Source organism: Erpetoichthys calabaricus, chromosome 10 (genome assembly GCF_900747795.2).
Source record: "Erpetoichthys calabaricus chromosome 10, fErpCal1.3, whole genome shotgun sequence".
Taxonomy (NCBI): Eukaryota; Metazoa; Chordata; class Cladistia; order Polypteriformes; family Polypteridae; genus Erpetoichthys; species Erpetoichthys calabaricus.
In genome coordinates this window covers 165768963-165783159 of record NC_041403.2, presented here as the reverse complement: position 1 = coordinate 165783159, position 14197 = coordinate 165768963, and the positions used below count along the sequence as shown (strand labels likewise).

The 14197-nt window shown below is 44.2% G+C and overlaps 1 long non-coding RNA gene across 1 annotated transcript in view; it reads left to right on the top strand.

Annotated features, from left to right (window-relative positions):
* Positions 1-11863, top strand: part of LOC127529313 (uncharacterized) — a 232405-nt gene extending 220542 nt beyond the window's left edge. Inside the window, exons 2-3 of the long non-coding RNA XR_007935956.1 lie at positions 4339-4414; positions 11785-11863. This is a non-coding gene — a long non-coding RNA (uncharacterized LOC127529313). The remainder of the gene's footprint in view (positions 1-4338; positions 4415-11784) is intronic.
* The last annotated feature ends 2334 nt before the right edge of the window (positions 11864-14197 follow it).

Sequence of the window (14197 nt, the reverse complement as noted above, 5' to 3'; positions counted from 1 at the left end):
ATGAGGGATGCTCTTACAATAAAGGTGTATGAGGGAGTGAGATACAAAAAAACACAAATCAGCGCAAACATCGCTTCAGAGTCGTGTAAATATCACCGTGTGGTCACATGGGCACAATAGAGAGAAAACAAAGGCCGTGTGCTCTGTGGTTACTCTCTCAGGTGGGCGTTAACATATCGTAATCTCTTGGACCAATAGCGTGAGTTTTCCACATTCGACTTATATGACCAACATTATAAAATACCGGAAATTATTTGATAATATTAAGTCCAGAATTATCCGCGTGAGAACTTAAACGTGAGTATATATGGTAGATAGATAGATAGATAGATAGATAGATAGATAGATAGATAGATAGATAGATAGATAGATAGATAGATAGATAGATAGATAGATAGATAGATAGTGTAGTTGGCAGGATTAGACAGATAGATAGAAATGAAAGGCTCTATGTGATAGATAGATACTTTATTAATCCCAAGGGGAAATTCACAAATGAACAAACCAGACACCCCTTTCCAGTGACCTCGTGACCCCCCATGCTCTCCCAATCCGTCTACTGACTTCATAAGAAGAGTCACCAGAGTCACATGAATGTCACAAATAACATCAAAGGATGCTGAAAAATCTAAAAGACAATAAGTTGGTGGACATGCACTGGTACAGCGTGTTGCCGCACCCACCATACGACAAAACAGCTCAGGATTCCGGTTGGCAACCTCCCAGGCGAACACGCGGTCCAGTCCCACCCTCTGGAAATGACCTTCAATCTGCCACAGCCAGGTGTTATGTGGGTGTCCCCTTGGCCTGGTCCCCAACAATGAGGGTCCTACGAGCCGGATCACCCTCACGTAATCGTGCCACATGGCCGTAATGCCGTAACTGACACCCCCTCACTGTGCAGGTCATGTGCCTCTTTCAGAACTCCGTGAGCAACACAATGTTAAACCAGCGGGACCCAAGGACCCTCTGAGGAGGAACACATGAAGGAGTCCAGTCTTCGTCTCAGGTCACTCGATAGCGTCCATGTCTCGCAAACAGGAAACACCAGGGGCCTCATGTATAACGCCGTGCGTAGAACTCACACTATAACATGGCGTAAGCACAAAAGCGGGATTGTGCGTACGCACAGAAAAATCCAGATGCAAGAATCTGTGCGCACGCAAACTTCCACGTTCTTCCGCTACATAAATCCCGATCAGCGTGAAAAGTAACCCACGTGCACGCGCCTTCTGTCCCGCCCCAACTCCTCCCAGAATTACGCCTCTTTGAATATGCAAATCAATATAAATACCTTCTGTGAAAAGACAATGGGAAAAGCACGGGAGAAAATATAAGAATTTCAGCGAATACCAAGTGGAGGCAAAGGAAAAACGTACTATTTGTTGGTTTAAACAGTTATATAATCAACAAAAGAAAGTTGATCGAGTGACAGAGTGTCGGAAAAACTCGAAAGATCAAATTCACAAAGTCGCACAGTGCCCTGAAAATAAAAAAGAAATCACATATCAAAGTCGCTGTGAAAAGGCGAGTTGTAGCCCACCGTCTGAGTGTCATATGAAAGCTTATTAGGGTACAGACAAAAAACATAGGCACACAGTGGGAAAAAAGCACGAAATGTCAACTTTAATCTCGAAATTTCCACTTTAATCACGTAGTTTATTTTGCCATTAAAGTAGAACATCATAAACTTCATCTTAAAATCGTTTATTTTACTAGTTTCTCAAGTAGCACGTTAAAGTCTTTGTTCTGTATTTGATCTTCTATGTGCTCTATGTGTGTGAATCACTACGTGCTTCCGTTCTTTCTCTTTCTCTGACAGGACACAGAATGCATTACATTCGAGATATTACAGCTCTCTGAATAATTAAAATACTGACATGTATACGTGATATCATTTTCATGATGATAGGAATGAAAGCATGTTATTAAACATGGGAACATGGTGGCGCAGTGATTGTTCATATCTCACGCAAGAGGCTTGTTGCACCATGTGCGACCTTCAATGAAATAATTTATTACAGAAGTACTGTCTCTTTCAAACGTACTAACCTCCAATTCTTGTCCATACTTTTCTTTCTCCAATCGCCACACAATCAGCTCTGTAATAGACGTTAAGCCATATGTAAGCTTAGAACGCCGATTCTTCAAAACTTTTAAGGGAACATTGAAATATCTTCGTAGTACATGTTTAATTATTCTATTCGTCTATCCTTCCAGTGTCGCATCAGCACCAGCAAGAATACAGCGCAAGGCAGGAGCTATCCTTGAACTATACGCTGCGGCACTGTGTCCTCACATGTTTAATTATTAACAATACAGATTATTTAAATGAAGTTAAAGTTTTACCTGTATACTATAAGCAACATATTTTGCTGCATTTCATCTTAAAAATGATATTGTCATCATACGCGCTTTATAAAGTAACGCAGGTTGTGCAATATTATAACTGTAGTGCAAGTTTACAGTGAGGTAATTGTACTTATAAGTACAAACAGTTCTACAAGGATCACTTGATGGACTGATTGAGTGCGTTTATAGTTATTGGGATGAAACTGTTTCTGAAACGCGAGGTCCGTACAGGAAAGGCTTTGACGCTTTTTGCCGTGGTTGAGGTACAGTATGTACTTGAAACTGTATACCGATAATTCTCTTTCCGATCATCTGCTGCTGTGATTCACACTCAGATACAGTGATATAAATACTCCGAGTGGTGCAGTGAGAGTAACATGGAAAAGATGATCTGCTGTGGCAACCCTTAACGGGAACAGCAAAAAGAAGAACAAGATGCAGTGAGCGTAACAACGCTAAAGCAGTTCTGGTATTTAGAATACTATGACTATTCCCTGGCCCATTATATTGCAGCAGGTTAATTACAATCAGATGCATTACACTAATAAACAATATGCAGTTAATTTCAGTGTATTTATAAAGCCGCGTCAGGAATGTGGAGCTAAGAAAGAAAGGATGAGCACACAGGAACAGTAGTTTGACCATTCTGTGGACCATTATATTGTTACAGGTTAATTACAATCAGATGCATTAAATTTATGAACGATATGCGGTTAATTTTCAGTGTATTTGATAAAGCCGCCGCCGTGGATGTGGATCTAAGAAAGAAAGGGTGGGTCACACAGGAACATAGCACTGCTTTGACGCTGGGTGCCGCCAGTCTGCAAAACCGAGGGGAGAAATTGCGTACGCCAAGGTATGAGTTACCGTGGAAATGTGCGTGGCTTTACGCCAAGTTTAGGTTTTATACATCGCGATTTGAGCGTGGAAAGGTTCGTACGCAACATTTCTGTGCGTACGCACCGTTTATACATGAGGCCCCAGGACTCTAAAGACTTGGACCTTCGTCCTTTTGCGGAGACATTGGAGCACCAGACACCCCTTTCCAGTGACCTCATGACCCCCCCATGCTCTCCCACTCTGTCCACTGACTTCATAAGAAGAGTCACCAGAGTCACATGAATGTCACTGCCGAGGTAAGTAAACCTCTCAATGACGAGGTCGACACTCTCTCCACAGACACCCTGCTGATGGCCGTGCCCAGGAGGTCATTAAAGGCCTGTTGTTGGTTTTTATCAGGACCCTCACCAGCCCAGACCCTCAGACTCCTCACTCAGCACCCTGATCAGAGCCTCCATTGACTCCATGAAGATCACAGCATCGTCAGCAAAGTCAAGATCAGTGAATCTTTCTTCACCACCAAAAGACAATAAGAGGGGATACAATTTGATTTCTACAGATGATACCCCGTGATTTACTCGATGTTTAAATCAGCTCTGGCCAATTACATGATTTAATACTGAGGTTTGATATCTCCTTTTGTTTTTAACACGGCCGTACATCCTGAACAACCAGCCACACTTTCCTCACCAATCATGGCCCCAGATTAAGACCCTCACAGACCCCTGGGTGACTTAACTCTTCAACAGGGAGTTCATCATGACAACTGGATGTGCGGACACCAGGTCGGGTATTTCACACTTTTCATCATTTTGTCTCACAGATACTTGATCATTTCATCAAATCGGGGTCCTTTCGATTCGTGGATACTAAATCGTTTCATCAAGCACGGTGGTCCTTCCTGGTCATTTTGACTCGAGGATCCTCAATTGTTTAACACGAGCAGATTTGGGTGCAAAGGCCTTTGCCATCATGTGCCCCTGAACAGAGTGGTGAATGCTTTGGACTTCAAACCCTGAGGTTGTGGGTTCAAATCCCACCACTGACACCTGTGTGACCCTCAGCAAGTCACTTCACATGCCTGGGGTCCAAATTAGAAAAACAAAACAAATATAGCCAATTGGTTTGGAGATGTGCAGAGGAGAGATGCTGGGTATAATGGGAGAAGGGTACTAAGGATAGAGCTGCCAGGAAAGAGGAGAAGAGGAAGGACTAAGAGGAGGTTTATGGATGTGATGAGAGAGAAGACATGCAGGTGGTGGGTGTGACAGAGCAAGATGGAGAGGACAGGAAGATATGGAAGAGGACGATCTGCTGTGGCGACCTCTAATGGGAGCGGCTGAAAGAAGAAGTAGAAGAAGTACCTCAAATGTTGTAAGTCACTTTGGATAAAGGTGTTGGCCAAATAAATAAATGGAAATGGAAGCTCTGGCACTGGAGAGTGGCACCGTGTTGCACGTTGGTTAACACACACAAATCAATATTTCACCGTACCCTGAGCTTCTGACCCCTATAAGAAGGAAATGAACGGCAGGTGAATCCTAGCAGAGCAGAACCAAATCATGTCAGAGGCCACGAGTCGCTCCTAAGATTGTTGAGAAGGCCTCAGTTCACAGAACACTCACCTGCAATACAACAGAAGGGCGCAAACACACTTCACCCCCCCGTCCACCCCATTAAACGTCCGAGGCCCTTTCCACCTGTGAGCGCCTTCCCATGAAGCCAGCCTGGTGGCATTCCTTCATTCTTGGAAACTCTCCTTGCAGGTATCTGAAACTTGATGAAACTCGATGAATCTGAATTTTCTGCCCTCCAGTGCTGGGTTCACCATCCTGCCTTGTGGATTGTTCGGCACACATTTTACTCTAAAACATAAGAACATAAGGAATTTGACAAATGAGAGGAGACTGTTCAGCCCATCAAGTCTGTTCGTTTTTATTAAATGATTTTATTTAACTTGGCTCCTCTATCTGTTTGTCTGTCTATCTGGTCAAATCTTGCAACTGATTTTAAGCCCACTTCTGGCAAAGCGAATCTCTTCAGATCTTTGCATACGTGTTCTGTATCGATGACAATGCAATAATCCGTCAAAACCGATGCAATTATGTAACAAATTTTGCCGTATTTAATGGTTATGCGATTCCAATTAACGCACACACAACAGTGACCGGGAGAGAACAGAGTGGGATATCAGAGCAGAGACGCGTCGGATTGCGCCCACCTGCCTCTTCCAGTGAGTGGAGTCGGTGAATATGCGGGCCGATGTTACTCGTTTACTCTTGCGAAGGAGTCGCCGTATTGCCGTAAGCTTGCCGTTCTTTCATCGATATTTTTTTTTCTCACCACAGCTGAGCACTAATCCCATATGAGCCTGAATAGAAAAATAGAAACCAAAATATCATTCTTTTTAGTATTCAAATAATTCTGCAACTGCGGTGGGTTGGCACCCTGCCCAGGATTGGTTCTTGCCTTGTGCCCTGTGTTGGCTGGGATTGGCTCCAGCAGACCCCCGTGACCCTGTGTTCGGATTCAGCGGGTTGGAAAATGAATGGATGGATGGATAATTCTGCAAAGAAGATATACAGGGGGTCCTCGGGTTACGGCACAGTTCTGCTCCTACAATAGTGATGTAACCCGAATTCTGGTGTCGAAGCCTAAGTCACTTACCTATCCTAATACATTTGTAAAATCACAATCTAGAACATAAAAACACAACTAAGTCACAGAAAAAGGAAAAGGACATAAATATACTGCACTGTACACTGTACTGTAGTAACAGAAAAAACTGATCTCTTTACGATGTCTAATTTCACTTCCATCGTGATGGCTTTCCTCTTCTTCGAAGCGCTGCCATCTGAAGACTCTGACTTTCGTTTAGGAGCCAATAAGGGCCAAAAAGTCGACAAGCAAAGCAACACAAACAGAACACTTGTGCCACACGCAACCAAACTAGTTCACCAACTCCCTCACTCATACGCCACGTACTTCCGCCGCACGCAACCAAACAAGTTCACCCACGCAGTCTGTAAGTACGACGCTAACGGCGTAAGCTGAAACACTTTTATGGGAGTGAACGTCGTAAACTCGAAACGTCGTATGTCGAGACGTCATAACCCGAGGACCCCCAGTATTATGTAATACTTTTAAAGAAGCTTCCATATTCATGAAAAATGATTAAAGAAAAATCATTTGCATCATACTCAAAAACTAAAAAGTTAAAAATGAAAATATATAATTTTTTTTTTTTTTTAGTAAAATGATTTTATTTTCTTTAATTATAAATGCACTAAAAAGCAAAAATAAATTTTTCTTTAACCACAATTTTCATGGTTATATGTGACTAAATTAAATCATGGGGTGCACATAAATTAATTCATTCAATCAATTAATAGAACAGCTACTTTCATCGTAAAATATATAAAAAAAAAAGTTTCAAAAATTGTTTGAATCGATTAATTTATGTGAGCCCCACAATTTTATTTAGTCACACATAACCGCGAAAATTGTGCATTATTTTATTTTTATTTTTTGCTATTTAGTTTATTTGTAACAAAATTGTTTTACTTAAAAACGTTCTTTTATATGTTATTTTATCTATCAGCTTGGGCATTATACTTTAAAGACCAAGGATGCTGGTTCAGTCCTACTATTATTAACTCCTTGTTGGACCCCAAGGAATTAGGTGGTGGGCTTCAGGCAGAAGCAGCAGCAGATCTACAGCCCCAGCAGCATAAATGGAGCTCCTGTTGACAGAGCAAGCGGCTTCAAGTACCTGGGTGTGCACGTCACCGAGGACCTGACATGGACCCACCACACACACACACACACACAGTGCCTTAAACACCTGAGCAGGCTGAGGAAATTCAAGCCACCTCTTCTGAAAACTTTACACACCAGCGCCGTAGAGGGCATCCTAACACAGAGCCGCACATCACGGTTCGGGAATCGCTCAGTCCGAGATCGCAAAGCCCTGCAGAGAGTGGCACATGTCAAGGTTGGCACTGCCCTCTCTGCAGGACCAAGCAGTGCAGGACCAGGGCAACTCACATAATGATGGACTCTATCATATAGTGCCTTTCAAATCTATCTATCTATCTATCTATCTATCTATCTATCTATCTATCTATCTATCTATCTATCTATCTATCTATCACTTTTTCCAAAACTCAGATTCCTTCTTCTTTACATGCCAGTAAACCTTTGCCCAGTTTGCCTCCCTATTGCTAAATGGCATAGAGGAAGAGGTGGCATGTTAACCACATGCCAAGACTCATCTTCACAGCCTTGGCATGACCTAAAGAGTCCTCATGCTAGAGTGCCCTCTGGCTTCTCACATTGCCCATGCACCCCAATGGCAGGGGTCTCAAGGCAGCTCCTATGTTGCTGGTGTTCAGTAGAATAGAAAAGACCATCAAAACTCGAACTCGGTAACATTTCGCCACCTGCCTCTTACATACACAGTTCCCCATTTTGTAAGGTTCTTGCTAGACCTACATCCCTATCTATCTATCTATCTATCTATCTATCTATCTATCTATCTATCTATCTATCTATCTATCTATCTATCTATCTATCTATCTATCTATCTATCTATCTATCTATCTATCTCTACTCATAATAAGCTTGGTACTAAGGTGTAGGTGGCACTTGAAATCAGGTCACCTGACTACTCATTAACTGTCCACCAAACAGCAACATGGCTGTACTTACAGTGTATGGAATGTAACCGGGTAAAATCCGCACTAAAACAACTTCTGAATTCTTCAAGGCTTTGCTTCATCACAGACTTTAATGGAAGACAATGGCAGTTCATGACAATCCATTTGTTGCACCTCCGTAATGTCTCTCGTATCTGCTATGTTTATGGGTCCTTGTTAAATGCTGGTTAATCTGGAAGTGTTGTGGAGTTATTTGAGAACAGACTCTCCACAATGGCAAAGTGCAAGAAAACAAACACATCCACCATTTGGTGAGCTCCTGAATCCTGGGGAGGTCCCTACACCAATGACGAAAAAAAAAAAAACAAAACAATGGAGGGGTGGAGATTTTGAGGCATCTGCTGTGACTGTGAAAGGCTGGCATTCATATTCTTGGATTATCGTCTGGCTAACTTCTTCAAGGCTGCTTCTGTTCTTTCACGTTTTGCTAAATCCTCCGCCTACATTTGTTATTTCGGCTCTCTGGATTGTCCCAATCCTCTTTAATAAAATCCCCGTGTGTGTCCGTGTCTTCTGGTGAAGTGCGCATGCGCGGGGGCAGGGAGTGATGCTTCAAAGCAGATGCTTCAAAGGCCGCCTGACACATCACACAAGACAGAGAGGGCGGGACCTATAAAATATCGCGTGGCAGATCCAATCGGATTTCGGTAAATGAGGTAAGACCTAAAACATGAGGCACGAAAAATCCAATCGGGTACTGAGACGCGGAGACCAGCTTCTCCATTGTTGTGCAAGTGTTCATTCTTGAGGATGTCAGATTTGCGATTAAAAAGCTTGGCCCGGTAAAGTGTAAAGTAAAAGTAGATTTATTTTTGCGCACATTACATCAGTTGCTGGGGAGAATCTGCTGATTGCCCACCGTTGTCACAGAAAATTAAATGCATATTACGGAAAAAATTTAATAATAATAATAATTCATTACATTTATATGAGGTAAAAGGTCCTTGCCATTTCATATAGACTGTTCCTACTAATGTTTATGGACTACTGTTCTAGTGCCCGTTATTGTAATGGGCTTAATGACTAGTATTTTATAATTGGCTTAGTAGATACTTTGAAAACTTGATATGAACTCTGCATAAAATAAACCTTCATCTAATTTCTTATCCACTTAAGGGGGATGCCAAAGGCTATTGTAGCAGCTTGGAGCATAAGGAAGGAATCATCTCAGGGTTGCCCTTTCTCTTGAAGCCTGGTATTTTCCTACAAATGGGTCAAAAATAAAAATCAATGAGAGCTATAAATGAAAGACGCAACACAGGATGATCTAACCATTGACCATTGCCTACAGTTCATGGCCCTCACAGAAGTGTCTACAGCCACAAGGAGGATGCAGGTGTCCATAGCAGTGTTGGGATGACCACAATGGGGGTGTCTTTTTATGGCAATGGCACAGTTGTGTAGATGATGGGGACAATCCTTAAAGGGAGCCGTAAAGATCACAGAAATGTTCAACCTCATGAAACGGTTAATTAATATAACGTGTAAAGTTTAGGTTGGGTTGTTCATGCTAAGGAAACAGCCGGCTAAAAAGGAGACAATAGATGGAAACTGAAAGAGGACATTTTCTCACTTGGAAGGTTAGAAACTATTGGAACGGTCCCACAGAAAACACCTTGAGTAGGAAGAGGCTGCACTTATTTTTAGATATCTTCTGGAGCAAACTGAAATTCTCAGCATCCAAGTTGTGCTGACATCGGATGCATTCCGTCTTTTTCTTCATTCGACTTTGTTTACCACAGAACTAATTGTATCTTAAGATCGCCCCCCGTACACAGTTACCTCCTCCGCAAGTATCTACTGGACCTTCTTCTGAATTGTGTATCATTAGGAAGAGGTAAGCTGGTTATACTCGCTAATCACGTCTCCAGAGCGTGGTGATGTGGTGCATGCAGATTTGTAAATGCACATAAGAATTTCACGGGACCATTGGGGCTCTCCCACCACACTTGGTTCAGAATCCAATGTGTTCCTGTACGGTTTAGGCCATCGGTCACTTGTGGTCCCCAAGTTGCGTTCCGGCCATACAACAGGAATATGTGAGGTGCAAAGAAGAGTGATGATGTGCGTTTTGGAGTTCAGGGGGGAACCCCCCCACCTTATTGCTTGAAAGAGATCGCAACTTGACGGGGGATGTGGTGCATCAGGGAGGCCACCATGAAGAGTGGCACTCCATCTTCACCTATAACTCACCAAAGTCCAAAGCCGTTCAACCAATCAGGACCATTCATCACCTGAGCCGCACCCACGATACGATTCTGGTTCAGCGACAAGTTACAATTGGCGCGACTCCTCCGGTGGGAATGAGGTTCCTGGTTCCTAAAAAAAAATAAAAGTTCCTGTGGTGGTAAAGTGCCTAATAATAACTCTATAAGCCCATAAAATAATCGTTATGACCCATTTTACAATCCATTTCATAAACTGGATCCAGTTTTGAATGCCGGAGCATTTCACATGTGCCCCCTTCAGGGCGCCACGGTACTGTCTGCCTCAGCTTGTGTGTCTTTTCACTGCGGTTTTAGGTGCGATCAGCGAGACTAAATATGTCACACACATTCATTAAAGATATTAGCCAGACTGTGGACAGTCAGGGTGTATAATAAACGTGTCTGCAAACCTTATATTGGCGACATACTGAGAGACAGCAGCGGGCACGCGCCAACTGCACACATCATCCCCGTCAGTGTGTGAGGGAGAGCGCAGTCCGAGGGGAGGTGAGGCTCGTCGCTGCCGCACCTCGCATTTCTGTGCTGCCTTTGAACAGCAAACGTGCCAATTCAGTCCAACAATAGAACAACCATAACAGGTAAAGATGGAGGTTTCAAAGCCGGGCAGGGGAAGTGATGTCATCGGGGCAGGAACTGGAACTGGACGGAATTTCCTGTGGTTGGTCTGCCAATGAAAAAGAGGGAGGATTAGTGCACCCTGCCACCCCCTGGTCTGGCATGGAATTATCCCTTTGTGAGCCCTTCAGCTGCCTCCCATGCCCACGTATGTGACAGGCCGTAGAGGGCCGGAGCCTATTCTGGTAGCAGTGCAATAGAAGACCTCCTAACACACAGCCAATTTGAAATCAGCAACTCACCTGATTAACTTTAGTGTCTCTAGGAATGAGGGAGGAGAACCGAAGTACTGGGAAGAAAGAGAATGTCACACATGTGCGAAAGGGAGGCAGCTAATGGGTTCGAAAGAGGGGACTACCATGCCTGACCAGGGGGTGGCAGAGTGCACTGATCCTTTTTCTCTTTCTTCTGCAGACCAAGGAAACCCACGCAGACACGGGGAAAACATGCAAACTCCACGCAGGGAGGACCCGGGAAGCGAACCCGGGTCTCCGTACTGGGAGGCAGCAGCGCTACCCACTGCGCCACCGTGCCGCCCCCACTTTAGTTTAGGAACTGCAAAAATACATCTGTTACTCATTAACTGTTATGTGACAAGGCCTTAACACGGGCTTCTGTGGGTCTTCCTAACACTTACAAAGCTTCGGTAAAAAAGTGTGTTCACTCATCCCTGCCATGTCACCTGCCAGGAAATCTTCACTTTGGAGTCGTCTGAGGTGGTGCAACTGAGACGCATCTCTCTTCATTTTACGTATTTAGTATAAGACCCTTGAATCAGAAAGCAGGAGACAGAGCTGGAGGTGGCAGAGTTAAAGATGCTAAGATGTGCATTGGGTGTGATGAGGATGGACAGAATTAGAAATGAGGACATTAGAGGGTCAGCTCTGGTTGGATGGTTGGGAGACAAAGTCAGAGAGGTGAGATTGCGTTGGTTTGGACATGTGCAGAGGAGAGATTGCTGAGTATAATGAGCGAAGGGTGCTAAGGATAGAGCTGCCAGGCAAGAGGAGAAGAGGAAGGCCAAAGAGAAGGTTTATGGATGTGGTGAGAGAGGACATGCAGGTGATGGGTGTAACAGAACAAGATGACGAGGACAGGAAGATATGGAAGATCCGCTGTGACAACCTCTATAGGGAGCAGCCAAAAGAAGGAGGAGTATAAGACCCCTGAATCCTTCATATTATCCACTCATTTTACCATCAGGTCAATATGGCACCCAGCACAGACATGAATAACCCGTCCACCAACGTGTTACAAGTATTATTGAAGACCAAAAGATGCCCCTGTTAAGATCTTGTTACACAAAAGAAAATGAGCAATAGATGCGTTTTTGCAGTCCATACATTAAAGTGCGTCGGAGGGAGGCAGCTAAAGGCCTGAATGAGGGTAATTCCATGCCAGACCAGGGGGTGGCAGAGTATACTGGCCCCTTCGCTCTTTCTATTGCCGACCGATTATGGGATTCCATTTCCCGGCTCTGATGATGTCACTTTCCGGTTCTGGGCCTGATGATGTCATCAGGACGGGGGGGGGGGGGGGGGGGGGGGGGGGGGGGGGGGGGGGGGGTTGCTAGCGGAAGTGACATCACTTCCTGTCTTCTCCTTCAACCCGCCATCTTTGCCTGGTCAAGACAGTTCTGTTCTGGGACTCAAGATCTGTACTCGATTGTACTCGACGCTTACTCTTGTGCTGCCCCAACTCGGTTTTGTGGCTCTTCTTTGACAAGAGTTACTGATAACAGACAGATTATCGTTTGAGGCCAACGGTAAAATCCACATCCATGTACAGTAGCTGTTAACTCCATCACAAAAGAAGGAAAAACAGGCATAGATATCACGTATTCTCTCTATACTATGTAATAAAATCCAATGTCTGCCTGTCTGCCCTGTCCACTTTTCACGAGAGACTAAGGATTTAGATCGGGTTTTTTCGAGAATTTCCTTGAACATTCCGGTGTTCGGCGGACTTCTCTCATCACACATGTACCAAGTTCGCTTGCGGTATCGATTTTATTTGTGACGGTCCCTTTTTTCTATTTTCCCTTTATGTGCTCCCCCTTTTTACAAACACAATGTCACGTATCATTGTTATGCCAACCTCAAAGTCAGTTCTGACATCACTTCATCTGTTAAAAAGCTGTTGAAATGCTTTGAGGATATGAAGTATTGGATGGCACAAAATTTCTTGCAATTAAACGAAAATCAAACATTAGTCATTACTTTTGGTCCTACCACATCTGCACGCACTTAGGACCTTGGCAGCAATGATCATAATGACGTCAGAAACCCGAGGGTCTCATCTTTGAGTCATCACTAAGTTTCTCCACGGTAGGTAAAGTTTCAGTTTTTACCAACTGAGGGCAATTTTGAAACTAAACTCCTTTCTGTCACAGCCAGGACTTGGACGCAGTCATTCATGGCCTTATGACATCTCGCCTTGATTACTGTAATTCCTCATATGTGGCTCTGCCCAGATCTGCTCTGTCGCCCCTTCAGCTGGTTCAGAACGCGGCAGCGAGATTTTTGATTGGGATCACATCTCCGCCATTTTAGCCCCTCTCTCCACTGGCTACGGGCCGCATTGATTTTAAAATCTTGTTGTTTGTTTTTAAAGCCTTGGCTTCAAAATACATCTGTGACCTCCTTCACCCCTATGGGCCACCAAGAGCACGGAGGTCATCTGGACGGCTGCTCCTTGTAGTGCCGAGATGAGGCCGAGTGTCCTCATGTTGCTCCTTGTTGGAACGACTGGCCTCTGCACATCAGGTCTTCATCCTCCATCGAGGGTTTTCAAAGTCGGCTTAAGACCTCCTTCTGTCTTTCACTGTGTATGATGGGATTGTGGTGGATGTTATTAATCTGATTTTGCATGATTGTTTGAATTGTGTTTATTTTAATGCAGCAACCTCTGTTTTAAATGTGCTTTTATAAATAAATAATCGATAAATACTGCGGTGGGCTGGCACCCTGCCCGGGGTTTGTTTCCTGCCTTGTGCCCTGTGTTGGCTGGGATTGGCTCCAGCAGACCCCGTGACACTGTAGTTAGGATATAGCGGGTTGGATAATTGATGGATGGATAATCTATAAATAAATAATCTAAATGAATCCGAGAGAGACGCAGCGGGCCGAGGGGAGGAGGAAGTGGGCCGAGGCCCTTCTGTTTCACGTGCCAACCTCGGGGCATATCTTACACCCACTTAGCTAGTGAACGAGAGAACTACTTACTTTAGATTTGTCTTTTTCTATAATTTGCTTGAACATTCCAGTTGATTTTGCGACTTCTCTCAGCGTGCTATGTATCACAGGTCCCGTGCGGTGCCGATTTATTTGTGCTAATCCGAGAGAGAGGCTGCGGGCCGAGGGGAGGGAGACGCGTGACGTCAGGAGCGGAGAGCCAGGCAGGGCCGTCCTCACCCACGCGTCAGCCTCCATTCCAGGCGGTCTA